This window comes from Epinephelus lanceolatus, chromosome 8 (genome assembly GCF_041903045.1).
Source record: "Epinephelus lanceolatus isolate andai-2023 chromosome 8, ASM4190304v1, whole genome shotgun sequence".
NCBI classification, from domain to species: domain Eukaryota; kingdom Metazoa; phylum Chordata; class Actinopteri; order Perciformes; family Serranidae; genus Epinephelus; species Epinephelus lanceolatus.
Genome location: NC_135741.1, coordinates 425,444 through 442,924, shown reverse-complemented (window position 1 = coordinate 442,924; position 17,481 = coordinate 425,444). Strand labels below are relative to the sequence as shown.

The 17,481-nt window shown below is 46.4% G+C and overlaps 1 protein-coding gene across 5 annotated transcripts in view; it reads left to right on the top strand.

Moving 5' to 3' along the window:
• The first annotated feature begins 7,297 nt into the window (after positions 1-7,297).
• LOC117258228 (extracellular sulfatase Sulf-2-like) overlaps positions 7,298-17,481 on the top strand; it is a 100,751-nt gene continuing 90,567 nt past the window's right edge. For all 5 annotated transcript variants that reach the window (XM_078169685.1, XM_033628888.2, XM_033628886.2 and 2 more), the window contains exon 1: positions 7,298-7,751. The gene's annotated coding sequence lies outside the window, so the exon portion shown is untranslated. The remainder of the gene's footprint in view (positions 7,752-17,481) is intronic.

Here is a 17,481-nt window from a genome sequence, read left to right as displayed (position 1 = left end):
GGGAGAACACGTCAGAGCACCTGGAGAAATCCCACGCTGACACGGGGAGAACACGTCGGAGCACCTGGAAGAAACCCACGCTGACACGGGGACAACACGTCGGAGCACCTGGAGGAAACCCACGCTGACACGGGGAGAACACGTCGGAGCACCTGGAGGAAAACCACGCTGACACGGGGAGAACACGTCGGAGCACCTGGAGGAATCCCATGCTGACACGGGGAGAACACGTCAGAGCACCTGGAGGAAACCCACGTTGACACGGGGAGAACACGTCGGAGCACCTGGAGGAAACCCACGCTGACACGGGGAGAACACGTCAGAGCACCTGGAGAAATCCCACGCTGACACGGGGAGAACACGTCAGAGCACCTGGAGGAAACCCACGCTGACACGGGGAGAACACGTCGGAGCACCTGGAGGAAAACCACGCTGACACGGGGAGAACACATCGGAGCACCTGGAGGAAACCCACGCTGACACGGGGAGAACACAGCAGAGCACCTGGAGGAAACCTGCGCTGACACGGGGAGAACACGTCGGAGCACCTGGAGGAAAACCACGCTGACACGGGGAGAACACGTCGGAGCACCTGGAGGAAACCCGCGCTGACACGGGGAGAACACGTCGGAGCACCTGGAGGAAACTCACGCAGACACGGGGAGAACATGTCAGAGCACCTGGAGGAAACCCACGCTGACACAGGGAGAACACGTCGGAGCACCTGGAGGAAACCCACGCTGACACGGGGAGAACATGTTGGAGCACCTGGAGGAAACCCACGCTGACACAGGGAGAACACGTCGGAGTACCTGGAGGAAACCCACGCTGACACGGGGAGAACATGTTGGAGCACCTGGAGGAAACCCACGCTGACACAGGGAGAACACGTCGGAGTACCTGGAGGAAACCCACGCTGACACAGGGAGAACATGTCGGAGCACCTGGAGGAAACCCACGCTGACACAGGGAGAACACGTCGGAGTACCTGGAGGAAACCCACGCTGACACAGGGAGAACACGTCAGAGCACCTGGAGGAATCCCACGCTGACACGGGGAGAACATGTCAGAGCACCTGGAGGAAACCTACGCTGACACAGGGAGAACACGTCAGAGCACCTGGAGGAAACCCACGCTGACACGGGGAGAACATGTCAGAGCACCTGGAGGAAACCCACGCTGACACAGGGAGAACATGTCCTAAATTTTTTGATATATGACATCTTCTGACTTTAAAACCTCTGAAACTGTGAGAATATCCTGTGTTTAAGAGCAAAAATCTGATGCCAGCTGAATTATATTAAGTAAAACACAACCAGCCAAAAGCAGCACTTTAAAGTTAATATCTTCTAACATCAGATCATTTTAGTTTGTTCAAAGTTTCCTTCTTTACGTCTGTGTGTGCGCGGAGTAAAAAGATTCTGCCTAATGAAGCTCTCAGACTGTTAAACCCACTCAGAGTGTGATGCTGGAAGTTGAAATATTTTGAAGTTTCGGGGCGCTGAGCGGTGAAAACATGCCAGACTGTGGGTTCTGTCAGGGACATGAAACAGCAGCGTGTTTACAGAGACTCAGTCGGTGTCGGAGGAGCGATGTCACAAACACTCACGCGTTCTTCTGCTCTGAAGAAGCTGCTAACTGCATTTCACTAATATGTGAATATTTCATTATTTAAAGCAGCTCGAAGGAGTTTTATCTGCTAATGAAACAGTCTGATGCCTCGATGTGACCTACATCAGCAAAACACACCATCAGTACAGTTATTCCTAACGTTTGTTCCCACATGCCATTTCCTGCCAGCTCAAACCAAACCACTTATGACATGCAGACCTGAAGAGCCTCTGGGTGCAGTTTCTCAGTGAGTTGTTTGTTAGCCGGTTAAAAAGAGTTAAAAAGAGGCTGGTTCAGGATCAGCAGAGAAACAGAAGTAGAGAAAAAAGCTGAAAGAGACAATGATGGAGCGTGGGTGAAAACATCAACCGACCTCAGACACTCATTCGACAGACAGAGAGTACTCATTCAAAACAAATCCTGAACTGGCCCTCTTCCTCCTGGACAGGTTTGTCATGATTTCTATTTCTGAAAAATATAAACATAAACCAAAAGTGGTTTTATGTCAATATGAATTTACTTTGGTGGCTACAACACTCTTAACAAAACCCACCCCAGCACTCTGCCACCGTTTCTCTCTATTACCTCGTCTCCACCAACATGAAACTGGTTCTGTTCCAGTTCCTGATCCGTTCAGAGCATTTAACCAAAAATAAACTGCTTCAAAACACGAAAAGTTGGTTCTCAGCTGGAACCAAAAAAAAGGGGTTTTCCTTGAATGGTTTGTGAACTGTGATGACATCAGTGAGCCTGTCTTATTCTACAGGTTGGAAAGAGAGGACGGAGAAGTCAAGTGAGAAATCATCAGAAAACAAAGGATGCACAGAGGTTTCATTGAGACTTGGTCCATGTTTGTTTATTGGGTAAAATCATCTGTAATAATCAAAATATCAGTGTTATCTGCTGTCGTGCTCTGATGATGATACGTTCTTGATCTCGATGGTTCCAGGCAGAACTTGTTGATAGGTGAGCTGGTTCGTTTGGTAGCACCAAAGTTCCAAGAACTCTGAACAGACCTGGTTAAAGAGCCAGAACTGATCTGATGAAAAAGACCATGACTTTCACCCAGGAGGAAAGATCGTAAAGCAAAACCCTGACAAAAGCGCTACATCGGTACAACACCCCCCACTGATGTTTGTCAAGTAATGTTTGTCAGTTGGTGCTGTCCCGACGTAGTGCTTTTATTTTGAAAGAGACTGTATCAAACTGTACATTTCCTGTGAAAACAGAAGTGTATTTTGAAAACAGACAATGTATGTAACAGGCTGAAGTTGACATGGTGTCCCAGAATGTCAACAACCAACACACCCAGGGTACCTTGGACGTCATATGTTAATGACCAAACGTGGACATGTGACGAGGTCACAGTGAGGACGTGATGGTGAAATGGTGTACAGTCTGTGCTTTGAAGCCTTTGGGTGCAAACATCTCATAATTTTTCTGATTTAATTTAACTTAAATCAGAAAATTAAAATTTAAAATAAATCAGTCAACACGTGGATGTTTAGGAGACGCCTTCTTTGCTTTTTAATGACCGGGTGTCAGTGGTGACTGAGGTGATTCTGTCAGTAGTCACGAACCCATCACCACAGTTAAAGAAGGCTGCAGTGCATCATGGGACAGCTCTGGAGATTTGGACTAAAGCAGATGATGATCTCTGTCATTAGAGCAGATGTTTGTGGGCTCATTGTGAATAAATGTGATTCTGCAGTTTGTTAAACGTGTTGGATGTCGAGTGTTCTCAGTGTGCAGCAGAGAGTCTGTGAGTCTGCAGCTCTTTGTAAGTCGACTCCTCCTGAATCTGACCTCGTACCTCCTGAAACATTGAAGCTGTCGAACACGTGGAGCCTCTGTGACATTTGGAAACACATTTACATGCAGTCTAATTTAATTTAATGGATTCAAATTCACCGTTTAACTGGTCTGTGTGTGTTTGCATGGTGTTCAGTGGAAAGGGCATGAGCAGACTTCTTGTTGGGCTGAAACTCAGCACCCATCCCCCCCCTCCCCCTCCGTCTCTGCCTCTCTGTTCGCTCCATTTAACTGAAGCCACCAGCTACATGAATACCCATGAACAGCCAGGAGCTCTGCCAACAGCTCCATTACAATGTGCCCTCCACCTCTTCTCTAGCCCTCCTCCCTCCTGCTCTGTTTTCTCTCCATCTCTTCCCCCTTTTCCTCCTGCTCTTCCTCTCTCACTTCAAAGTTTGTGGTCCCTCCTCATGAGAGACTGTAATCATCAATGTGCTGCTGTCACAGCCTCCACTCTTCTTCTTCTCTTCTCTGTCCTCCTGACTACAGAGATTTTATTTTTTGTTTGTGTTTATATTTTATTTGTTCCCATTCGTATTCACTGCTAATTTGTTTCAGATGTTTTATGGAGTTACTCAGGGAACACTCTGGGTCCTGTTTGATTTACTCAATACCTGCTGTTTTCACAGCATTATCAAATGAATCTGTTATGCAGATGACACACTGCTGTATCTCTCCTCTCTGTCTCCTGCATCTTTTTACTGTCTGTCTCACACCAACACCTGGGTGTGAGGAAATATTTTAAAATTGAATTTGACATTATAAGGCCACAAAAAATATTTTTCATCTGAGAAAAAGGTTTAAACACACCTGCAGCACAGAAGGTACTGTCGGTCTTCAGTCACCACAGTCTGAGATGTGAATGAATATCTCCTGAAATATTCTTGTTTTGTCCTCCAGTGGTTTAACTTCTCACTTTGTTGCAGTGATGAAGGTTCCAGTTCTACTCCAGCACTCATCACTGGTGACATCACTGGCGGGTGTGGTTACAGATAAGAGCCTTGCGCCAATTTGATATTTTAAAGCCACCCTGGCATCATGATGTGTATCACTGCACCCACTCTGCCACCTGTGCAACTAGTTCCGCAACCCGACCCTACAACACAAGATCCACAGCCAACCAGAAATCATGTCGTCTAATCGCTGTTAAAATAATTTAGTTAGCCACGTTTAGCCAACACACACACACGTGGTTACGTTTAGCCAACACACACACACACACACACCATGGTTACGTTTAGCCAACACACACAGGTGGTTACGTTTAGCCAACACACACACACACACACCATGGTTACGTTTAGCCAACACACACACGTGGTTACGTTTAGCCAACACACACACACGTGGTTACGTTTAGCCAACACACACACGTGGTTACGTTTAGCCAACACACACACACGTGGTTACGTTTAGCCAACACACACACGTGGTTACGTTTAGCCAACACACACACCATGGTTACTTTTAGTCGACACACACACGTGGTTACTTTTAGTCGACACACACACGTGGTGACATTTAGCCAACACACACACCATGGTTACGTTTAGCCAACACACACACACGTGGTTATGTTTAGCCAACACACACACACGTGGTTACGTTTAGCCAACACACACACACACACACACACACACACACACACACACACGTAGTTATGTTTACTTGACACCCACCAGAACACTGCGCTCTGAGAACGCAGGGTTACTCGTGGTCCCTAAAGTCTCCAAAAGTAGATCAGGAGCCAGAGCCTTCAGCTATCAGGCTCCTCTCCTGTGGAATCATCTTCCTGTTACGGTCCGGGAGGCAGACACCGTCTCCACATTTAAGACTAGACTTAAGACTTTCCTCTTTGATAAAGCTTATAGTTAGGGCTGGCTCAGGCTTGCCCTGTACCAGCCCCTAGTTAGGCTGACTTAGGCCTAGTCTGCCGGAGGACCCCCTATAATACACCGGGCTCCCTCTCTCTCTCTCTCTCTCTCTCTCTCTGTCTCATTGTGTCATACGGATTACTATTAATTTATCATGCTGATCTGTTCTGTACGACATCTATTGCACGTCTGTCCGTCCTGGAAGAGGGATCCCTCCTCAGTTGCTCTTCCTGAGGTTTCTACCGTTTTTTTTCCCCGTTAAAGGGTTTTTTGGGGAGTTTTTCCTGATCAGCTGTGAGGGTCCAAAGGACAGAGGGATGTCGTATGCTGTAAAGCCCTGTGAGGCAAATTGTGATTTGTGATATTGGGCTTTATAAATAAAATTGATTGATTGATTGACACACACACACACACACACACACGTAGTTACGTTTAGTCGACACACACACACGTGGTTGGGTTTAGGAAACAAGAACAGGGTTTGGCTTTACAATCTTACCAGAAAGCGAACACCGGCCTCCTGGGTGAAAGTCGGTGGTTATTGGACCCATCCACACGCCCTCCCACACGTGGACACAGATTTCCACTGTCTTAACTTTTGTTGTTGTTGTCCCGCTGTTTTCTCCCCTGATGCTGCCGGGCACTGTTCAACACTAACGGTGACCGGCCGCGTATCATGCCAACATGAAAGATCATCTTTTTTTGTCAGACACCAGAGGTCACTGGTTTTCCACAACGTCTTAATGAGACCAAGTTGGCTGCTTCAACCGTCTGGTGTTCTGAATCATTGAAGGAACATGTCGACAGTGACCTGCTGCCCTCACCTGAGAGGGGAAGATGATAGAGGGAGGGATGTGATGATCTGCTGCGGTTTATGAGACGATGTGTAACTTCATGTTTGTGTGTATTGATGAGATATTATCTCTGTGCTTCAGAGAGGTGAAGCTACCAGAGTTTACTGAACAAAGTGCAGATTAAATTCATTCACTCTGTTCCTGTCGTGTAGCAAACGTTCTCCAGCTGTCTGCAGACATCAGGCTGATGTCAGGACACACAGACAGCAGCAGGAGATGAATGAGTGAGTGGACCTTCTCTCCTGCCCTCTGCTCAAACTCATTATCAAAGTGGCTGCACTGTGCTTCACCTTAATCATCCATATACTGACGCTCAATATCTGTCCATTATCTGTTTTAAACATGCACCACAGCCCTGCAGGTGCTGCAGCGTTTTCTTGTTCTGCACATGTCGTCCTTTAAAATGGGATTGTGAATATGAAGTGTGTGTGTGTGTGTGTGTGTGTGTGTGTGTGTGTGTGTGCAAACTGTGGGAAATAAATCAGTTTAAACTATAAATCATCTCCAGGCTGATACAGCAGAGCGACTGCAGCTCTTTACTCCTCCAGAGGATGAAGTCAAAACAACAAAGGGTAAAATGTGCTTTATTTTAGTCACTGTGGATCCTACATCTCCCATGATGCACCCTGTGGCATCACTCTGTCTGTCCACAGTTTCATTTCACTCCGACTCTGCAGCAGCACTTTGTAAAGCAGCTTTCCTCCTCTAGTTTCTGTCTCTGAGCCGAGTTAACGCAGACACAGACTGTGGAGCTGCCTTCAGTCCCACAGAGGACATGACACCGCGTCTCTCACAGGACTAAACTGATGGAATGTGAATTTTAGTTTTTGCCCAGGGAGCCTCTCCCTCGTCCTCCTCAGTGTTGGAACATTACTATCACTGTGAGCTGCAGCAGTGAGACTGAGAGTATCTGTCTAAATACTTTTGGCCACATGTGTGAGTCTCTCTCTTTCTCTCCTCGGGCCTCCTCCCCTCCTCCTGTATTTATTTCATTTTGTCCTCTCTGCTGCTGGGTCCTCCTCTTCCAGTCAGGCAGAGGGAGCTCTGAGCCTCCCCATTGGCTCACAGCAAGCAGCAGGCTCCGCCCCTCTCCTCTCTCTGTGAGAGAGAGAGAAAGACAGAGGGAGAGACGGAGGGAGGGAGGGAGAGTGAAAGTGGAGAGGCAGCCAGGCAGACGTGTTGCAACAGATGGCTTTACCAGTGGCGGCTCGGCGGCGGCTGCACTGAGGAACTCTGGGACGCCGTTAGACACAGAGCAGAGACAGAGGAAGGGAGGGAAGGGAGGGGTGTTAGAAAGTCACAAGAAAAAGAGACCGAGTGAGACTTCTTCTTCTTCTTCTTCCTCTTCCTCCTCCTCCTCCTCCTGCTCGCTCTTTGGCTGCAAACTCACTATCCTCCTCTGCAGACACAGGAGGACATGTCAGTGTGAGCACAAGTTCTGCAGCTGAGAGGAGCAACAGTTTCATGGAGGAGATGAGTGTTTGATCTGAGCCTTCATCCTCCTCCTCCTCCTCCTGCTCTGGGGTCAGAGAGGAGAACACCTGCTGACAGAGAGGAGGTCCTGAGGGAGGAGACCAGCAGCAGCAGCAGCAGCAGGAGGTACACCTCTCTTTTACTTCATGTTTCTATCTGTGAGGTCATCATTCACACACCGAGCTCTTAACTGTGTGTGTGTGTGTGTGTGTGTGTGTGTGTTTGTGTGTTCAGTTCTGCTCTGCTTCACTGTGTGTCTGAGTCTGTTGGTCAGAGCTGCTTTGTTACTCTGTGTGTGTGTGTGTGTGTGTGTGTGTGTGTTGCTCCAGTTTGAGCTCCTCACATTAGTTTTGAGGCCATGTTGTACTTACACTTGTCACACTTGTTTGCAGCAGTGTTTCACGTGCAGCTCTAACTATGTGTGTGTGTGTGTGTGTGTGTGTTTATTGCTTCCTGCTCGCAGAACACGTGGGAGTGTGTTTCAGCTGCGCAACACTGAGGTCAGTCAGGAGAGAGAAGGAGGGAGGAAGAAAAGAAAGAAGGGGGATGAATGAAGGAAGGGAGGGAAGGGGAAAAGGAAGGAAGGAAGGAAGGGAGGGAGGGAGGGAGGGAGGAAAGTTGTTCCACCCAGCTCTGTTTTATTAAAATAATATTTCTGAAGTTCCTGGAGGTCACACAGGCTTTACTGGGAACTTAACAGAGAAAATAAACAATAAAATCAAAGCATAAAAACAAAGAACTGAAACACGGAGAATAGAAACTCTGTGAGGACATGATGAAAAAACAAACTGTCAAAGAGGAGGTGCAGAGTTTGATGTTGATCGTCAGCAGTTGTGGTGAAGCAGGGAGGTGTCAGAGGGAGCTGCTGTGGTGTCTGACAGAAAACACTGGCTCGTTCCCTCTGGGTTGGGACAGAGTCACTGCCCCGGTGAGGGAGGTCATGTGTCTCTGGGTCTTGTTAACATGTGAGGGTGAGCTGATGGGCAGGTGGATTGATGCAGAGTCAGCAGTAATGCAGGCATTGTGTTGGAGAGCGTCCATCTCCGTCCTGACCCTCACCTGTGGTCAGACATCCGGAGGGAGCTCGGAATAGAGTCGCTGCTCTTTGGTGCCAAAACAGTTGTGGTTCAGGCATTCAAAGATCTTCCTGGGCACGTCCAGCTGGTAGGAGGCCCCGGGGCCCTATCTCACACCTGCTCAATGCAGTGCAACTTTCAACACTCATTTCAGACTGACACAGTTGTCATTTGAAAGCCAACACCCACGTTATCCAAGTAGCAGATGTACTTGTGTCTAGTGATGCAGCCATGGGTGTGAAGGTTGAACATGAAGTGTGGTCCGGTGCAGTGTTGGCGTGTTTTTATTTTGAGGCAGCAGAACATGATCGATCCATTGACCAGTGAAAACCTGCAGCACCTTCCTGCTATCTGCAGGAGCATTATTCAGATAGTGAGATGCGTCTGTGTAGGTGAGTTCACAGCACGGGTACGATCTGCTGGTTACACACTGGCATGTGGGGATGGGTTTTGGTTGGGTGAAGTAATCCATCATCATGAAGGAAAATATGGCTGACATTCTGTAAACTATGAACGTAGCAGAGATCAGAGCAGAGCACTTTGGAGATCCTCTAATTGTTGCTCTCAGGACGGTGTCGAATCAAAGGTCAGCAGCATCAGTAGGATTCATCTTCAGGGGAACATGTCTGTTAATGACTTTAGGTTCCTTTATCTCAGACATGTTAAACTAAAGACAATGAACACCATTGAACTATGTCTGTCTGTGCCGATCTTCACGGCCATCAGTCCCACAGACACTGATGACTGGACCTTTAACAGCTGCCACGTTTTTACACTTTGAAAACAAGAAGCTGAACCCATCCCGTCAGGTGACAGGACAGAGTCTCATCAGCGTCACATTCAGTCTGCAGACACCTGATATTAACCTTCATCATTTAACAAACACACCACAACTCAACTCAACACAACACAACACAACACAACACAACACAACACAACACAACACAACACAACACAACAGCCAATCATCAGAAACACACTCAGAGCTTTAACACAAACTGACTCAGTTCAACAGATGGTCCTGACTGATGTGTGTGTGCTGCAGCGCTCCGTGTCTGTTGGCGGGAACTCTGTTGACAGCAACTATTACGATTTGGTCACTGGGTTCCCACCATCTATCACACACACACACACACACACACACACCAGGGTAAATAAGGCTGATGGCTACTTTGCAACCGCTGGAATGTAAATATTCACTGACCCAGACTCTGCAAATATTAACACACACACACACACACACACACACACACTTTTCCAGCTGCTGCAAAATTAAAACTTTGTATAATAAATTCTAACCAGTCAGAAACCGTCAAAGTGAAACTACAATAACTGAATAAATGTAAAATATAATGTAATAATATTTAAAATATTAAATATAGTAATATGTAAAATAAACACAGATTATTGTTTAAGTGTCGAACTGTGGACCCCACATCTGTCAGCCAATCAGAGGAGAGTAGGGCGGAGTCCCCATGCCTGCCCATACCTGTAAAGCTCAGTGCAGACCGACCCGTTACCCGTCATTATGTCTAAGTCACCCGTTAATAAAAGTCACCCGTTAATAAAAGTCTTGAACTCCATGTAGGCTGCCACCTCATCCTCAGGCTGCAAAGTTTCATGGCTGTGACCACGGGGTCAAAGGTTACACTGGTGTCACTGACTTTCAAAATAAAAGCAACTGTCAGAATATTACTGCACTGCATCTTTTTACTGCCTTTTATTCTGAAAAATAAAAAGTACGTTGTCGTTCTCAGCTGCTGCCCACCTGGAGCTCAGTTTATATATAAACACATATCGGTACCTGTGACACAGCTGTTTGAGGGTCACCTGCCGGTACCTGATGAAATCTACTAACTAATAAGGGAGGCTCGAGGAGCAGTGTGTGTGTCTTCAGCCCCCCCCACCTGTGATGAGTAGAGAACAGTCCCTAATGAGTCTGCAGTGAAGGGCTGTAATTATGGTCTGTAACGCAGCCTGATGATGTTTTGTTTATTGATGTGTGAGTGTGTGGTCTGACTGACGGCTGCTTGTTGTGTCAGGACATGACAGAGATTAAGTGAGAGGGAGTGTGTCAATAAATCACACTGTGCAGTGTGTGTGTGTGTGTGTGTGTGTGTGTGTGTGTGTGTTTTGGGGTTTTTCCCTCCGCTCTGTGCTGAGCTGCTGCAGAATGTATCTGCAGATATTTGACCATCTTTTACCTTCAGTTTGTTCAACAAATAAAAGAAAACTGGAGCAGCTGGTTGTCAGGGGTGTGTGTGTGTGTGTGTGTGTGTGTGTGTGTGTGCGTGTGAGATGATGACAGCATTGCCTGAAGAGTCTCATCCTCGCCCTTTGACCTCTGACCTTGTGTTCTCTGACTGTATTTCCAGTGTGTCTTCATATCCCATCAGAAACATGTCCAGCTGGTACTCCACACGTGACACAACAACAACACTTTACACCATTTCACGCGTTTTTAGACTTTTTGTCCGAGCAGCGAACGTGTGTGTAACGTCTGAAATACAAACGTAACATTAATCAATATTAATTTTTCTGTGCGTTTGTGCTGCTGCTGCTCTGACAGAAGAAGACTCCACATTCAGACCTCACAGAAACACCAGAGACGTGAAAACCTTCAGATGATAAACACTTAAAGGAGCAATAAGTGAAATTCATCATTTCTAGATTGAAGGAATTAAAAAATTGCTATGTGAAGAACTAGAGGTGTAATTTCATCTGGAGTATAGCATGACCTCACACACCCTCTCTCTGTGTTGATCTCCAGCCCATTGTTTACAAGCCGGTCCGGCTGCGCGTTCATGTACGTTCATGTGAATCACCGCCTCCTCCTCCTCCTCCTCCTCCTCCTCTCGGAGCCCTTGGCCCTCCCTCCCTAAAAAAGGCTACAGCCAGTGAGCAATGGCAGATGGCATGATGGTACCTGTAATAAATGCAATATATTTACTGAGATGGAGGCGAGTGACTAGAAGAGCTGGTAGAAGCGCTCCATAGCTGTAGGTTACTCCAGTAGCCGGTGGCAGCCAACTAGTGCTAACTCCGGGAGCTAACGCTAACTCTTCTCTGTGAGCAAGCAGAAGAGTAGGAACGTTAGTGTGGCAGCCAACTAGTGCTAACTGCTAATTTTCCTACTCTTTTCCGTGCCTGGCAGGCTCACGTAGAAGCCGGCTCACGAGCCCGTGCCTGGCGGGCTCACGTAGAAGAGAAGGAATGTTAGCGTTAGCTCCCGGGAGAGTTAGCAGTTAGCACTAGTCGGCTGCCACCGGCTACTGGAGTAACGTTAACTTACAGCTATGGAGTGCTTCTACCAGCTCTTCTAGTCACTGAGCCTCGCCTCCATCTTAGCAAATATATTACATTTATTACAGGTACCATCATCATTGAAGTAAACAGGGGAATAGCTAAACACAGCAGAGACCGAAAGTGAGTGAAAGACATCGCTAACTGCTAAATTAAGTTGGCTGTTCAGGTTTTATTTCCTCGCCCCTGTAGCGAGTGAATCTGCCTGTAGTGAAACCGGGGCTAACCGGTGCTTCCTCCTCAGGCTCCACTTCACTCAGCTGCCCCACAGACCCGCTGCTTCTTCACACTTTAACCTGAATAACAAACCGGAGCTAGCTGGGAGCGGCTAGCGGAGCGTTAGCCGCAGCATGACCGGAGGGAAGCACAGCCAGTTAGCCTCCGCTAGTCTCTGAGCTAGCCCCGGCTCTCCGTTTGGATCCAACCGGAGCACCGAGCCCTGGTTTGTTATTCAGGTTAAAGTGGGAAGAAGCAGCGGGTTTATCGGGCAGCTGAGTGAAGTGGAGCCTGCGGAGGAAACACCGGGACCGTCTGGATGTAATAGTCCGTGGAGGTGCTGCGGTGCTCGGCTGCACAGATACGGGGCGGGTGGGGGGTGGAGAGCAGAGGTAGAGGGAGGTGTGGCTCATGACACACTTTGTTTTGGTCTACAGGCAGTGCACAACAGCAAACCTAGCGGTGAAACGATTTCGCTTTTTGCCCCTTTAAAGCTCCAGGGTGTCTGATTCAGGAGTGGCGTCTGTCAGTGAGGATTACAGATTACAGATTACAACCAGCTGAAACTTCTCCTGGTCAGAATTCCTTCAGTGTTGATTGTTGAGGAGCTGAATTATCTCTTCCTCTCAGAAACACACATACCAGCTGATTCACACCAGGAAACACTCTGAACACACTGGGTCATGTTACAAAGACTGACGCTGCTCGTTGTGGAGGAGCTGCTGACATGAACACATGAATGTCTCTATCTAGAGTCAGTGTTTGGTTTGTCCATTCTGGGCTACTGTAGAAACATGGCGGTGCAACATGGTGATCTGTGTAGACGAGGACCTGCTCCCTGAGTAGATATGAACAGCTCATTCTGAGGGAACCAGAACACAAGCATCAGATCAGATTCACTTTAAATCGACACACTGGAGCTTTAACAACAAATAAAATAGCTAAAAAGTTTTGGAAACTAAAACTAAAAATCCACATTTATAACAGAAAAAACAAAACTAATCTCAGCGTTGACATTGACCTTATAAAGTGTGTTGATGTTGAGCTGAGTCCATTAACAACCAGCTGAACACACAATGACATCATCTCCCAGCATCAGCTGATCCTGCTCACTCCGAGGTCGATACCATGGCAACACAGCCTGCTGAGTGGTGACCTTTGACCTCTGTGGAGCCTGGAGCCTGCAGCACACACACACACACACACACACACACACACACAGTATTTGTCACTTGTACTTTTTCTCACATTTTCGCTCATTTCTTTTTTCTTTGTTCTTTCTAAGACGGATTCATTTAGAAAACCAGCGGTTTGAAGCACATGAGGCAGCTGCGTGTGTGTGTGTGTGTGTGTGTGTGTGTGTGTGTGTGTGTGTGTGTGCGTGCGTGCGTGTGTGTGTGTGTGTCTGTGTGTCTGTGTTTGTGCGTGCGTGTGTGTGTGGGTCAGTGGGGTCAGATGTACAGATGTAAAGAACAGCAGGGATTCCTCTGTTCTATAGAGACACACAGCGTAGTGTGTGTGTGTGTGTGTGTGTGTGTGTACTTGTACATGCTACACTGTGAGGACCAAACAACTGTATTTTACCAACAGCGTGAGGACAATTTTGGCCTCAGTTTTCCAGAGGCCTGTTTGAGGGTTCAGTTTGGACTCAGGTGTAGATCAGGGTCATTGTTGAAGTTTGGGTCAGGCATTCAGCTGTGATGGTTCAGGTTCGGCTCAGGGGCCAGGGAATGTATTATGACTCTGACTGTCCTCACAAAGTAAGAAGTACAAGAATGTGTGTGATGAGATAGGAAGCGTCATCACCAACAGTTAATATCAGCTGTAAATAAAAATATGGATCACAAGCTTTTTTCTTATCTGACGAATGTGCAGAGCAGAAGTCAGCTGGACAACACTCACTGATGCTTTTAGAGTCACCTGTCACTGTCACTGGAGACGACTCTGATAAACTGATCTGCACTTCATCAGCTCCGCTCTTCATCATGTCGACAGCAACAGGACAGTGTTTGAGTTTAATAAGAAACAGTCACACTGAGGACGTGTCCCCACAGTGGAACTCTGCTCTCGCTTTGTATCACCAGCATTTTATCAACAAAAGCCTCTCAGTTCATTTGCAGTGTGTGATCAGCTCTCCTCACTGTAGGCTGCGTTATTAAAGCTGAACTCTGCAGGACTGTAGACACTCACCAGTGACAGTAACTCTGCCTTGGTGTTCTGCCATCGTTGTGTTTTGTTGGTGCATCGTGTACGTGCTGCTTCTGGCCAGCTTTAATGAATGTTCTTCACCATGTTGATGATCCTCAGAGGATGAATCTGAAGTGATCTCGTTCCTGCTCTCCAGAGGATCACCCTCTGTCTTCATTCTGTGTCTGCAGTGAACCCTGCGGCCTGTAGGGGGCGCTGACAGCAGACTGCAGACTGTTGGTGGTATTTCTCTGTGAGCCCAGCGTGCTGCAGTGTTTCCCCCACTGTGACTTTACATCAGCGCCTCATAAATCACCTCATAAATCTGCTGCACTTTAATTGTCCTTTTCACTTTGTTTCAGTGAGACAGAAGGTCAGTTAGCTGCTTTTTATTTATCTTGCAGCAGCTCTGATTGGTGCTCGCCCTCCTCGTGCGGCTTTATGATAAAGCCCTCCCCCGTCCTCCCCCAGCCTCCCCCAGCCTCCCTCGCTGTAGCAGAATTGATGAAATTGGTAATCGTTATAGACCGCAGCGTTGGAGCGGCTGACCTTCAGAGAGACTGGGAGAGAAGATGGAGGGAGGAGCAGAGAAGGAGGGAGAGGTTTTAGTTTTAATGAATCTGAATTCTTTATAGAGCAGATTTAAACAGCGGCAGAGGAGACGAACCAACTGCAGCCTGGAGCAAGTTATTTTACTACATCCTCTGCTGCTGTATATCAGAGGATTAATGGAGACAAGAAGTCGTTGCTTATTTAACAGGAACTTAATGTTAAATCCATATTTTTGATGAGGCACTTTTTTTTCCTCAGGAAATCTGATCATTTTGTCCAAATAATAGATCAGTGAAAAATCTGTGACGTTATCTTTAAGTCCACAGACTGTCAGACTACAAGAAAAAGTCACATTCAGTTTATTTTAATATGAAGAGACACGGAGAGACGGAGAGCAAAGAACTTATCCTCGCTCTTTGCTCTCTGTGAGCTGGTAGTTAACCATCTTTCTTTATGTTCATGTTTGTATCAAATCTACATAACTCCTGATCACTCTGTCGTGGTCCTCTGCTGAGCTAAACTAAGCTAAGCTAAGCTAAGCTAGCTGCGCAAAAAGGTCCAAACCACCATTAGTAGGCCATGTCTGACTGTTGTCTGTCAGAGACAAAGGCAGTGAAGAAGGCTGCACCATCAGGATCCGAGTTTTCCTCCGCAGTTGAGGATTATTTAACCTTTACAAAGATGCTGTAATAAAGAGTATTAAACAAGTATTACAGTGGCGTCAGTAGGCTAACTCTGACACATAGCTGACACATAGGATCATATCAACACGCCTTTATCGTCCTTTGGATTTGGACGGATCAGTTATAGAGGTCAGTAAGTCAACAGTTAATAAAAGACACCTGGTGGAGCTTTGCCAAATCACACTGTGGCGTCACAAACGTTAAATAAATAAATGAGCTAAAATCAAAGAAACATGAGGACAGTCAACACGTTTTACTTTTTCTTCTTGCTAAATATTATTTGGCTCAAGGACGTCTTGTGAAAACGCCCTCTTTCAACATATATCCAATTCACGATTGGGCGTATTATAAGTGACCACACCCACCTGTATAATTAACTCCACCTGTGCTGACTGTGAAATCAACAGAACAGGCCTACGAGCTAACTAAGGGGGTCTTGCCCTAAACGTCTATGTAGCGTCTGTGTAACTTAAAAACACAGTTGCAGCAAACGATCACGAGGTTATCATACTTAGCTCACATTACGTAAATTTATAGCACAAAGCTGACGTTAACTTTCCGTTCCAGTTCGAGACAACAGACTTGTTTTTAATGTTAAACAAATAAAACTTAATTCACTCTCAGTCCTCGCACTTGTTTATTGTCCATCATCTGAAATTAAAATGCAGCCTTGGTTGATTCGGCAGGTGGTGCTGTGGCATGAAACTAAGGTCCTAGAACCGCAGCCTTGAAACTGCAGCTGTGCCCGACTCAGCTGTTTGACTCACTGTTTGAGACCAACAAACAACAAAACCGGTTGATTTTTTCCTGAGACGTCGTTGAGTTCATCAAACGGAATATTTAAGCCAAAGCATCTTTTCCGAACCATAACCTGGTGTTTTTGTGCGTCAACACAACCACAATTTCACCACAATGTTGTCGAAAGCTACAGTTTTCTGACTCTTAACCAAGTACTTATTTAGCTTTAACATTTCAACCATAACAAACTGTTTCAGTAACTTTAATGACTGTAACATGTTTTGGTGTTTGGTTCGAAGGACTTTTCGAGGGTCAGAGCTTTAGAGAGCAGTTCATGTCACAGTGTTGTAAGAATGAACTTCCCTGCACAGGTCAGTCCACTGACTGCAGCATTTCTACTGACATGAATTAATTTGGTCTTAAAGATTATTATTATTCAGTGTTCACAAATATTCAGCTGATGTTTTATTTATTTGATGTTAGAGCCTGAACACCACGGCGGGAGGATGCAAGTAATTCGTCTTCCTCCTCTGAATAGATTGTATTTTTTAAAGATGCTCAAACACTCATGAATGTTTGTACACACACCTGAACAGGTGAAAAATGTTTTATTCTAAGGGTTTCACATGTGAAGAAATGACTCTGTAGCGCCCCCTACCAAAAATTAACCTCCACAGTACATCACAACCTTGTTGTACAACAATTGGTAAGCACATGTAACAACGTATGACATATAAAAAAAGTCTCTTAGAGCCACATGCTAACCCCAACAGGAAGTCGGCCATTTTGAATTTACTGTGCAAGTTGTTGTTGTTTTCTTTTTTACATTTTTGGCCAGATGCATGACTCGTACTTCCCACAGATCAACAGATTTCATTATCCAATCAGAATTTCTCATTCTTGACAAGAGTCCCAGCCTCATGACATCGGGGCGTTGACATGGAGCTTTAGTCACAGCACCACCTACTGGCAACAGAAAATGACATGTTGTGTCTTGTATGTAGACGCCTCCTCTTGTCGTGACCTCACATGTGCTACGGCCATATTTTGATGTTGGTAATATTTGAATTAACACTGCAGCCTTGATCCATGACATCACAC